Raw genomic sequence first — 12,629 nt, forward strand, 5'->3', positions numbered from 1 at the left:
AGAATTGTGGGGAGGAAGTCGTAGGGGTAAGGGAGACTTGTGGCAGAATTGTGGGGAGGAAGTCGTAGGGGTAAGGGAGACTTGTGGCAGAGTTGTGGGGAGGAAGTCGTAGGGGTAAGGGAGACTTGTGGCAGAATTGTGGGGAGGAAGTCGTAGGGGTAAGGGAGACTTGTGGCAGAGTTGTGGGGAGGAAGTCGTAGGGGTAAGGGAGACTTGTGGCAGAGTTGTGGGGAGGAAGTCGTAGGGGTAAGGGAGACTTGTGGCAGCGAGGAGTCCTCACCCACCTGTTAAATGATGTTATGAAACTCTTGATTAAGAGGTCGTCAACCCGTCTACCGATCTACTACACTATCACTCCAGACACATTTTATATACACTATCATTACTTAGCGATAGTGTACTATATATTAGTATATTCATAGTTTTGTGTAAACACACATATTATTCAAGTTCCTTGTACGTTACACTTCTGTAATGTTTATCCTTACTGAAAACGAGACCAATTTTGACTCGAGATGGAAATAAGTCACTTTGACTATTTTTTTTTTTTTTTGGTTATCCCAGGTTCTCTACACACATGTTGCTATGTATGATAGTGTAACTGTATTTGTGTATACTTGAATAAACTTTAAATTGGGTTGAGTAAATATTCTGTTATTGGGATGGATTGTGAAGGACCTGCCTAGTATAGGCCAACAGGCCTACTGCAGTGTTCCTCCTATCTTATGTTCTTAATCACTGGCCAGTTCTGCAACATGCCCAGCTAGGCAGCCGGACCACAGGAAAATGTGGGTATTGAGGACACCTGTTAATTTCCAGCCAGGGTAACACGAGGGCTGGGTTAATCTTACATGTCTGATACTGGTACGTGAGTGTCACTGCGTGTCCACGAACCACGTACGCAGCCTGAAATAAAAAAAAATGGTAAAAATGATGACGGGAGGTTGAGGGTCTCTTTACCTGTCTGTTCTGCAATAGCAGCAGCAACTGCAATAGCAGCAGCAGTAGCAGTTGTTACAGTCTTCACTTCTGTACTTGTTGTTGTCACTTGTGCTGACGGTGCTTGCCAGGGTGGGTGGGAGAATGGGGAGTAGGGGGAAGGGAGGAACGCCAGTGTAAGGAAGAGGAGGGGGTGCAAGGGAAGAGGAGGGGGGAAGAAGCCCCAGACACGTATACGTAACATTAACACTAAAACACACACACACAATGTGTGTATACTCACCAATTTGTGGTTACAGGGGTCGAGTCACAGCTCCAGAGAGAGAGAGAGAGAATGAGAGAGAAAATGAGAGAGAGAGAGAGAGAGAGAGAATGAGAATGAATGGTATCCGCGTTCACCTGACGTTGGGTGAACATGAGCAACAGCTTCGCCTACACAGTAGGCTTCTTCGGTCGAATGCAGACTATCAAAACTCTTCTCCAGGCTGAGGGACTGACCACCTCAAAACTAGTCATTGAGGATGATGGACTGATTACATCGTCTTTACATCTCTATTGCTTCTGCTGTCTTTATATTCGACTGAAGAAGCCTACTATGTAGGCGAAACCTAGTTCTGCCTTCCAGTTATGTCCTTGAATTTGTATTGATAAAACCACTGGATGACGAAGCGTCTACAAAGATACCCAGATGTTGCATAATGCTCGTGTCTAATTCTTCTAGTTTATTAGGTGCCGCCGAAGCGGCTGGTTTATTGCTTATCCTCTGTCAGTACTGTGGACGGTACTGGCTAGTTTGTTGTGACCCCTTTACCCCGTACTTTGGAAATGTTTTGGTCTATCTTGGAGGATTGCCAATTCAGTAATACTCGAAAAGGTCATGACGACCTTTTCATTCTTATCCCTAAGTGTGGGCTACGAATGAAAAGGTCGCCATGTTGGAAACTTCATTTTTGTCCCTTCGTTCCATATTCATCCCGTGCACTGCACTGGTAAATTGTGTACTCCGTATCCGTCCCGTGCACAGCAGCCAGAGTTTATATTGATACATAAAAAGCCTAGGAACTAGGCTCGAAAAGGGCCACTCGGAATTCTTACAAATTTCAATAGGTAATTGTGTGATGGTCGCGTCAGAAAGATAGTTGGTCAGAAGTAGATAGTCTTCGTTTAAAGACCAAGATTAGATAAGTCTTCGTGAGGGAACCGTGAGAGATGACACGGGTGCCCTGATTACCCTTGGTGGGGGACCTACCCTTGGTGGAGGACTTACTCTTGATGGGGGACCTACTCTTGGTGGGGGACCTACTCTTGGTGGGGGACCTACTCTTGGTGGGGGACCTACTCTTGGAGGACCTACTCTTGGTGGGGGACCTACTCTTGGTGGGGGACCTACTCTTGGTGGGGGACCTACTCTTGGTGGGGGACCTACCCTTGGTGGGGGACCTACTCTTGGTGGGGGACCTACCCTTGGTGGGGGACCTACTCTTGGTGGGGGACCTACTCTTGGTGGGGGACCTACTCTTGGTGGGGGACCTACTCTTGGTGGGGGACCTACCCTTGGTGGGGGACCTACTCTTGGGGGATCTACTCTTGGCAGAAAAATCAGTATTTACCATTTTAAATGCCAGTAGTTATTAATAGGCCGCTCTCTTGTTACACTGACGAGACACGTTCAGTACTTGAGATGGCGGTAGAGACGCTTTGCCAGTGGTTTTAGCCCAAACTTTTGTTAACTTCTAACCGCTGCTTCGATTGCTAGTTAGGCAATGACGTCACAAACACCCCCTCATCCCCTACCTAACGGATTATTATAATTATTATTATTATTATTATTATGGATTAGGTGAGGTTGGTTAGGAAACAGGACAAGTGTTTCCTGACGCGGGTCTTAGTCATATGATGACCCGCCGTTGGAACTTTTGGTCACCTGACAGAAGCCTTCCTCTGGCTTACCCCGCTACTCCTTTAAAAATTATGCCTAAAATTACAACCCATAGTGTTATTGATAAGCAATAAACCCGTAGGGGGTCATACAGACGCATGGAGAATGGGAGGCAATCAGGTTCGAGTCGAGGAAGAGGGATTACTCAAATTCCCTGGATCAAGAGCACCTCACCTGTACGGGAGATAACACGCGTTAAGTAACCTGCCTTTAAGGATATAGATAAAGCGTGTAAATAAAGGCAGTAAAGTAAAAAAAAATAAAAAGCGGAGCTTTATTGTGTGGAAAGATTAATATTTTTTCCCTCAGAATACATTCAACGTCAAGAAACATTGTAATGTATATAGTAATAAAGTTGGTAGAATTACCGACAATATGTAAAGTAAAAGGACACAAGTGCAACTAATGTGACATTTATTGTGGCAACGTTTCGCTCTCCAAGAGCTTTATCAAGCTCCTGGAGAGCGAAACGTTGCCACAATAAATGTCACATTAGTTGCACTTGTGTCCTTTTACTTTACAATGTATATAGTGATGTTGAATGATGATGTTACTGTCGAGACATTGATGTTATACATTATATACTGGACACGTTTATATGCTGAGGTAACTTAGGTCGTCTGAAGGGTTCATAAGTGAACGCTGAGGTAACTTAGGTCGTCTGAAGGGTTCATAAGTGAACGCTGAGGTAACTTAGGTCGTCTGAAGGGTTCACAAGTGAACGCTGAGGTAACTTAGGTCGTCTGAAGGGTTCACAAGTGAACGTTGAGGTAACTTAGGTCGTCTGAAGAGTACACAATTGAACGCTGGGGTAACTTAGGTCGTCTGAAGGGTTCACAAGTGAACGTTGAGGTAACTTAGGTCGTCTGAAGGGTTCATAAGTGAACGCTGAGGTAACTTAGGTCGTCTGAAGGGTTCATAAGTGAACGCTGAGGTAACTTAGGTCGTCTGAAGGGTTCACAAGTGCACGCTGGGGTAACTTAGGTCGTCTGAAGGGTTCATAAGTGAACGCTGAGGTAACTTAGGTCGTCTGAAGGGTTCATAAGTGAGCGCTGAGGTAACTTAGGTCGTCTGAAGAGTACACAAGTGAACGCTGGGGTAACTTGGGTCGTCTGAAGGGTTCACAAGTGAACGCTGGGGTAACTTGGGTCGTCTGAAGGGTTCACAAGTGAACGCTGAGGTAACTTAGGTCGTCTGAAGAGTACACAAGTAAACGCTGGAGTAACTTGGGTCGTCTGAAGGGTTCACAAGTGAACGCTGAGGTAACTTAGGTCGTCTGAAGGGTTCATAAGTGAACGCTGAGGTAACTTAGGTCGTCTGAAGGGTTCATAAGTGAACGCTGAGGTAACTTAGGTCGTCTGAAGGGTTCATAAGTGAACGCTGAGGTAACTTAGGTCGTCTGAAGAGTACACAAGTGAACGCTGGGGTAACTTGGGTCGTCTGAAGGGTGCACAAGTGAACGCTGAGGTAACTTAGGTCGTCTGAAGAGTACACAAGTGAACGCTGAGGTAACTTGGGTCGTCTGAAGGGTTCACAAGTGAACGCTGAGGTAACTTGGGTCGTCTGAAGGGTGCACAAGTGAACGCTGAGGTAACTTAGGTCGTCTGAAGAGTACACAAGTGAACGCTGAGGTAACTTGGGTCGTCTGAAGGGTTCACAAGTGAACGCTGAGGTAACTTAGGTCGTCTGAAGGGTGCACAAGTGCACGCTGGGGTAACTTAGGTCGTCTGAAGGGTTCACAAGTGAACGCTGAGGTAACTTAGGTCGTCTGAAGGGTGCACAAGTGCACGCTGGGGTAACTTAGGTCGTCTGAACGGTTCACAAGTGAACGCTGAGGTAACTTAGGTCGTCTGAAGGGTGCACAAGTGAACGCTGAGGTAACTTAGGTCTGAATGGTACACAAGTGCACGCTATGGTGTCCTCTGAAAGGTATACATTGGTTTTAAAATAATCCAACTCCCATAGTCGTCACAGATCTCCAGCAGTAGTTACACTGCCTTTCAAGTCTGCAAATAACAGCAGGTTACCGGCATCCCTCGGTACGCTGTTGCATGTGTTGCCAACGTCATGATAAGCCCTGTGCGCATGCGTTGTTATGGTCAGTTCTGGGAACATGTGTTATGGTCAGCCCTGTGCGCATGGATTGTCAACATGGCAGTCAACAATGACAGGTAGACAGGGGCAAGAACCGACAAGCGTCTTTATTTCCAGCAATATGATAGCCAACACCACTCACTCGAACACTCTCATTTAGCGAATTCTCTCCTGATGGTCCCGTGGATCATCGTGCCCGCGTCCAGGTCACAAACCAGGCTTCCTCAAGTACAGAAACTATTACAGGAATAAGAACTGTTGCGAGGAAAGAGTGTAAGTTTATTGTGAATGTAAAAAAAAGAAATAAGACTCGCTGTGCCATCTTGCGTGAAAGAATGAGTAAATACACCAGCAATGTTGCCAGTGTTTAACATGCTTCCGTTTAACATGCTTCCGTTTAACATGCTTCCGTTTAACATGCTTCCGTTTAACATGCTTCCGTTTAACATGCTTCCGTTTAACATGCTTCCGTTTAACATGCTTCCGTTTAACATGCTTCCGTTTAACATGCTTCCGTTTAACATGCTTCCGTTTAACATGCTTCCGTTTAACATGCTTCCGTTTAACATGCTTCCGTTTCACATTTGGATTGTAGCGAGGTTGAAACAGTGTGAATATACACTGAGAAATACACACCCCTCGATGTATATGCCTTGTCAAGGCCTCGATTAGGTATGTGCAGAATTAATGGCGAAATTATCAATTACAGTAACAATATTGTCATGCATGGTACGAAACTTAGATCCTTGAGATAGTATTTCACTGCCATTAAAGTCCAAAGAATTCCATAGTCCTAAGAATAGACGACACTAACTGTAAGAGGCTGCCTGGCACCAGTGGTTTGGACACGAGGCATAACCTCTCACATGGAACATTGTCATAACATAGCATATTCATAGAGGGATTAGTCATATTTTAGTTTAGCCACAGACATCAATGATGGGAAACATTTGACGCTAGCCAATTATATATTGGTAATAGAGTATCACTCATAGTTCAGTGATTTTACATTGCATCCCCTGCTCATCATGTGGATGGTAGTTTCTCAATGCTCGTTGTGTGGTGGGTAGTCACCCCATATCCATCTGTGAGTGGTGGCCAGATCATTAACATAAATGGATCCAGGGATTAGCCCCAGTTAGCTAAGCAAGGTGCAGTAGTAATAATGATCTGTTTATAAAACTAATAGATTCAGCCACAAAACTCTTGGATGGAAAATTAATACAGTAATAATACTGTATAGAGTAAGCCTGGGGACTGGTTATAGAGTGGAGTAAGTCTGGGGACTGGTTATAGAGTGGAGTAAGCCTGGGGACTGGTTATAGAGTGGAGTAAGCCTGGGGACTGGTTATAGAGTGGAGTAAGTCTGGGGACTGGTTATAGAGTGGAGTAAGTCTGGGGACTGGTTATAGAGTGGAGTAAGTCTGGGGACTGGTTATAGAGTGGAGTAAGTCTGGGGACTGGTTATAGAGTGGAGCAAGTCTGGGGACTGGTTATAGAGTGGAGTAAGTCTGGGGACTGGTTATAGAGTGGAGTAAGTCTGGGGACTGGTTATAGAGTGGAGTAAGTCTGGGGACTGGTTATAGAGTGGAGTAAGTCTGGGGACTGGTTATAGAGTGGAGTAAGTCTGGGGACTGGTTATAGAGTGGAGTAAGTCTGGGGACTGGTTATAGAGTGGAGTAAGTCTGGGGACTGGTTATAGAGTGGAGTAAGTCTGGGGACTGGGCCTTGCCACTATAGCCTGAACTAGTTATATCAGCAGATTAATTCTTAACATAGTAACACATACGTGGTCTGACACCTTTACGTTTAAAACGAAATCCCTCTAAAATCATCCATATTCGCATCTATGTCCTGATTATTTTAAGTCTCTGACCACCGCTCGAGGTCTGCAACCCTTAATTCCTTGGACCACAACATATCCTGGCCACGAACTCTGGTTCCCACCTCCTGGACACTAAGATACGGTACTGCAGCTACGTACTCCAGCTGGAGTCTAGAGTACGTTATATATATATTTTTACATCCGCATCCATACACTTGAAGGCTAGTTTATAACTATACATTACTGCAGTAGATTCTCTCATTATTCTGGTGACAAGTGCACGCCTATGCTCTCCCAAGATTCCTTTCTCATATACGATCATTGAATTATATATACTTAGGCAAATTTTTAATGTGACATTTATTTATATTGTGTAAAAAATAGCACAGCAACATAATTTGCTGTAATTTATGCAATGTAAAATAATCTAACATATCGAAGAATTTACATAATTATTTCACTTTTTTCGTCTTGTGGGATAAATTATCAGGTGATTCGTTATATGATTTGAGATTATTATCGATTACAAATTGTTTATATTATAAGTGTGCATTTTTCAGAGATTACACACACACACACACACACACACACACACACACACACACACACATGAACGACATGACGGAAGGAATAGACTCTGAGGTGTCCCTGTTTGCAGATGACGTGAAGTTGATGAGAAGAATACACTCGATCGAAGACCAGGCAGAACTACAAAGGGATCTGGACAGGCTGCAGACCTGGTCCAGCAATTGGCTCCTGGAGTTCAATCCCACCAAGTGCAAAGTCATGAAGATTGGGGAAGGGCAAAGAAGGCCGCAGACGGAGTACAGTCTAGGGGGTCAGAGACTACAAACCTCACTCAAGGAAAAAGATCTTGGGGTGAGTATAACACCAGGCACATCTCCTGAAGCGCACATCAACCAAATAACTGCTGCAGCATATGGGCGCCTAGCAAACCTCAGAACAGCATTCCGACATCTTAATAAGGAATCGTTCAGGACCCTGTACACCGTATACGTTAGGCCCATATTGGAGTATGCGGCACCAGTTTGGAACCCACACCTAGCCAAGCACGTAAAGAAACTAGAGAAAGTGCAAAGGTTTGCAACAAGACTAGTCCCAGAGCTAAGAGGTATGTCCTACGAGGAGAGGTTAAGGGAAATCAACCTGACGACACTGGAGGACAGGAGAGATAGGGGGGACATGATAACGACATACAAAATACTGAGAGGAATTGACAAGGTGGACAAAGACAGGATGTTCCAGAGATTGGACACAGTAACAAGGGGACACAGTTGGAAGCTGAAGACACAGATGAATCACAGGGATGTTAGGAAGTATTTCTTCAGCCACAGAGTAGTCAGTAAGTGGAATAGTTTGGGAAGCGATGTAGTGGAGGCAGGATCCATACATAGCTTTAAGCAGAGGTATGATAAAGCTCACGGCTCAGGGAGAGTGACCTAGTAGCGATCAGTGAAGAGGCGGGGCCAGGAGCTCGGACTCGACCCCCGCAACCTCAGCTAGGTGAGTACAACTAGGTGAGTACACACACACACACACACACACACACACACACACACACACACACACACACACACACACACACACACACACACACACACACAAAACAATGGGTCACAGTTGGAAGTTGAAGACATATGAATCACAGGGATGTTAGGAAGTATTTCTTCAGCCACAGAGTAGTCAGTAAGTAGAATAGTTTAGGAAGTGATGTAGTGGAGGCAGGATCCATACATAGCATTAAGGAGAGGAATGATGAAGCTTATGGAGCAGGGAGAGTGACCTAGTAGCGATCAGTGAAGAGGCGGGGCCAGGAGCTGTGACTCAATCCCTGTAACCACAACTAGGCGAGTACACACACACACACACACACACACACACACACACACACACAATCTCGACCCCTGCAATTAGATGAGTGTACACAGTCATAATCATACTGTGTCAGTGAGTAGGGGCGATTTTATTATTTCCTCTAAGAATGGGTGTCTGATACGGAAGAGGCTTTTGGTTTATCTGTTTAGTCTGAGACAACACCTGGTTGACGATGTCCTTAGACTGCACCGCTGTTTTACAATCTTTTTCATTTAATACACCGCCCCGGTGTGCTGCTGCCCTTTTCTATTTAATAAGTTGCAGTCTATAAACAAAAACTAGCACATATCAGAGAGAATGGCCGTACTGCTAGTACCAAGGGAGGAGGAGATGCAAAAGGAAGAGAGAAGGGGGGTAAGGAGGAACGAGAAGGAAGGAAAGGCGGAGGAAAAGGAAAGAGGGGGGGGGGGGTTATAAATGGTGAGGGAGCCGGTGCTGAGACAGCAGTGACGCTGGTGATGTGTCCTGCTCAACGAAACTCTTGCTGCTTAAGTTGTTGCTGAGGCAATAGACGGCACCTACATGAGATGAAATATTTGTGGCTACATCAGCAGAGCTATGCTCCGTGTCTCCCGTACTGTGATAGATTATCATATGTGAATTTTAAGCGGTTGTAGCACATACTACTTACTCTTCTATCCCACTGCAAAATGTCTGGCACTTTCCAGTAAAAATAATGTTTATAGTATCCTTACACCATCACATTTTTTTGTTCTACAGTTTTGGCCTCTTGTACATCCTGTTGATGCTAAAAAAAAGTATTGTAATGTTGCCAATAACACAAGAATAGAAAGATCTAGGGGTAAGTATCACACCAAGCATATCACTAGAAGCTCATATTAACAATATAACTTAAACGGCATATTCAGACCTAGCTAAACTAAGAATTGCTTTTGAGAATTTTAACCAAAGTTCATGTAGAACAGGGATGGCCAACCTATATAATGCATGTGCCAGAAGTGGTGGATTGCACCTTAGTGATGATAAAATAGCAAGCCTACTCGTACAAAAAAATATTAACCAGTAACGAAAAAATAACATTCAAAGCAATTTGTAGCTAGAAATGAGTTTTACTAAGAATAAATCTAAAAGTTAGCAATCAGTTTTAGTGATTTTCATTTTGTGCACGTATTTTAGCGAATGTCGTCATCTTTCACATTAGTTTGTTTTCACTTAAAAAATATTCAACGAGTAAGACTAGCAATAAATTACAGCGAACACCCATACCATGTTTGAGTTGCTGTATATTCACTACACATGGTGTTCTCTTCTTATCAGGGACATTACACATAGAGGGAATTTTGTACAGGAGTAATTCCATAAATGTACAAGTTTGATACTTGTTTGATCTCGAGGTGCCGGGCACCAGCAGTGACTAGTGTTGCACGTGTTTACCAGTCAGTTTACAGTTAACAGTCGTGCAGTAGTGTCTCACTCATTGTTAACAATTGAAACTTACCCTTGTTTTTACAATCAATTACCCATCATGGTGCAGAAAGTAATGGTAAGCGTCAGTTTAATGAACAGTGGGGGAAAATAATTCTTATTGTGGGTCGGGAAAACCGTCGTACATTGTTTGTGTTAACACACACAATACAAGACATGATCTTAATAAACGCTATAAAAACATCAGGCTGCAATAGAAACACTGAAGTTAGTGCGTTTGTCTGAGTTACGGAGAGAGTATGTTAATAAGAAAAATAATGAAATAAAAAGAAGATAATATATATTTTTTTAAAGTTGTGAAAGTTTGGCATAATGAAATTGCCTCTGCGTTGGCTAAAAAAAAAAACGGAAGCCTCTTTCTGATGGAGACGTAATTAAGCTTTGTTTCCAGATATTTGTAAATGTCTTGGCGATAAAAATGTTGAAAGAAAAGTAGACGAAATCGCTGTGTCAAAGCAAACAGTTACAATATGCACTGAAGAACTTTCCCATGATGTATCTGAGCAACTGAAAGACCTTGCCTAAGCATGTATTTTCTTTAGCTTGGGACGAATCTGCTGACATGTGTAATGTAGCCCAGTTAAGCATTTTTATAAGAGGAATTGATGATAATTTTAACATCTTCGAAGAACTTATCGGTGTTGTCACTTATGGAAAAACAAAGAGAATCAGACATACTTGACAAAGTGCTCATGCTTAGAAAATCTGTAACTAGAGTCTAGTGAACTCATGAGTGTGTGTACTGACAGCACCATCAATAATAGGGCCCTGAATCTGCACTCTCTCGAAAGGCGTAGAATTAGGGGGGATATGGTCGAGGTATATAAATGGAAAACAGGAATAAATAAAGGGGATGTAAATAGCGTGCTGAAAATTTCCAACCAAGACAGGACTCGCAGCAATGGTTTCAAGTTGGAAAAATTCAGATTCAGAAAGGATATAGGAAAGCACTGGTTTGGTAATAGAGTTGTGGATGAGTGGAACAAACTCCCGAGTACAGTTATTCAGGCTAAAACGTTGTGTAGTTTTAAAAATAGGCTAGATAAATACATGAGTGGGTGTGAGTTGGACCTGACTAGCTTGTGCTGCTGGATCTGGTGCAGTGCTCCATCCTTGAGTGAAGATGACCAGACTGGGTGGGTCTTTGGGCTAATCCGGCTGGGGGGGTCATTGGTCTAATTCGGGGAGGACATGGACCTGCTCCGCATGGGTCAGTAGGCCTGTTGCAGTGTTCCTTCTTTCTTATGTTCTTAAAACATCTGGGACTGCAATTTTGCTGAAGTCTGTTTAGGTCGTCCTCTACTGAAATATGCATTATACACCGAGCCACTGTGGAAAAGCTTTAAATTTGCAGCATGTTATGCTACTGTTTGTGAAATGTGTGAATTAGAGCAAAAGGATTAAACAGAAGAGAATTCAGAGAGTATTATGAATTCTTAGATTTAGTATATGGTGATCCTTCACTGTGAGGAGTGCTGGCTTTCTACAACACAGGTTCTCGCTAGATTTAGGAAACTCAAAATTAGCGTATATCTGGAGTTCCGGGGGTCAACGCCCCCGCGGCCCGGTCTGTGACCAGGCCTCATGGTGGACCAGGGCCTGATCAACCAGGCTGTTACTGCTAGCTACCTGAGGAAAGAGCCCTTTTACGTGATAACAAATAGCTACATTTGATTTAGCATTTTTAGTTTGTTACAAGAACAGTAGTTTCCTAGCTTAATAAATGATGTCAATACCTCTCAGAAAATGAGTATTTGAGCCGGTTTCCACATTTAAAAGAACAAAGTGAATATTCTGAAGATAATGGCAATTTTACAGAGTACATATATTGAAAAAAAAATTAAGAGTATTGCAAGCTATTTGAAGGTAGTTTTAGTGATTTTACTAAAAAAGAAGATTGCATACTCGCATTTATAAATCCATTTTCACTTGATAAAAAAAATCTGAATATATAAATGGAGCTTTACTGATTTGAAAAAATCATTATTGAAAATGAAATTTGATGAGGTTCTCTCAGTCCCAAATGCCTCTGACAATTTTTTCTTTTTTTTGTGATCATTAACCCTGTGAACATTTTCCAGAACTTAAAATTTGCCCAGAGTTATATCTGTCAACTTACAGATGCGAACAAGCATCTGTACATTGCATTTCATCCATGAAATTGATTAATATCAAACTGAGGTCTCAGTTGGCTGATTCAAATTTGAAGAATTCTCAGCTGCTCTCAGTAACTAATTTAACTCCAAATATTACAAGCTTGGAGAAATCAGAGCAGACTCAAAAGTCTCATTAAAGTAATTATTAATTATTATTATTATTAATGTTTATCTTGCCTTTATATTAAATAATTTTATGTAAAAATGCTAAATATATTAATATTTTTAAAGAAATGAATGGGGATAAAAGTGTCGTATGCCACATCTGAACTAGAATGTGAAAATGGTGCATGGAATGCAGAAGATTGGCTACACCTAGGTTAGATTGCTTCTA

At 42.8% G+C, this 12,629-nt stretch overlaps 1 protein-coding gene across 8 annotated transcripts in view; it reads left to right on the forward strand.

Moving 5' to 3' along the window:
• fus (epithelial splicing regulatory protein fusilli) overlaps nt 1-12,629 on the forward strand; it is a 302,666-nt gene that overhangs the window by 267,015 nt on the left and 23,022 nt on the right. The gene's annotated exons all lie outside the window — the stretch shown is intronic.

This window comes from Cherax quadricarinatus, chromosome 18, assembly GCF_038502225.1.
Source record: "Cherax quadricarinatus isolate ZL_2023a chromosome 18, ASM3850222v1, whole genome shotgun sequence".
Lineage (NCBI taxonomy): Eukaryota > Metazoa > Arthropoda > Malacostraca > Decapoda > Parastacidae > Cherax > Cherax quadricarinatus.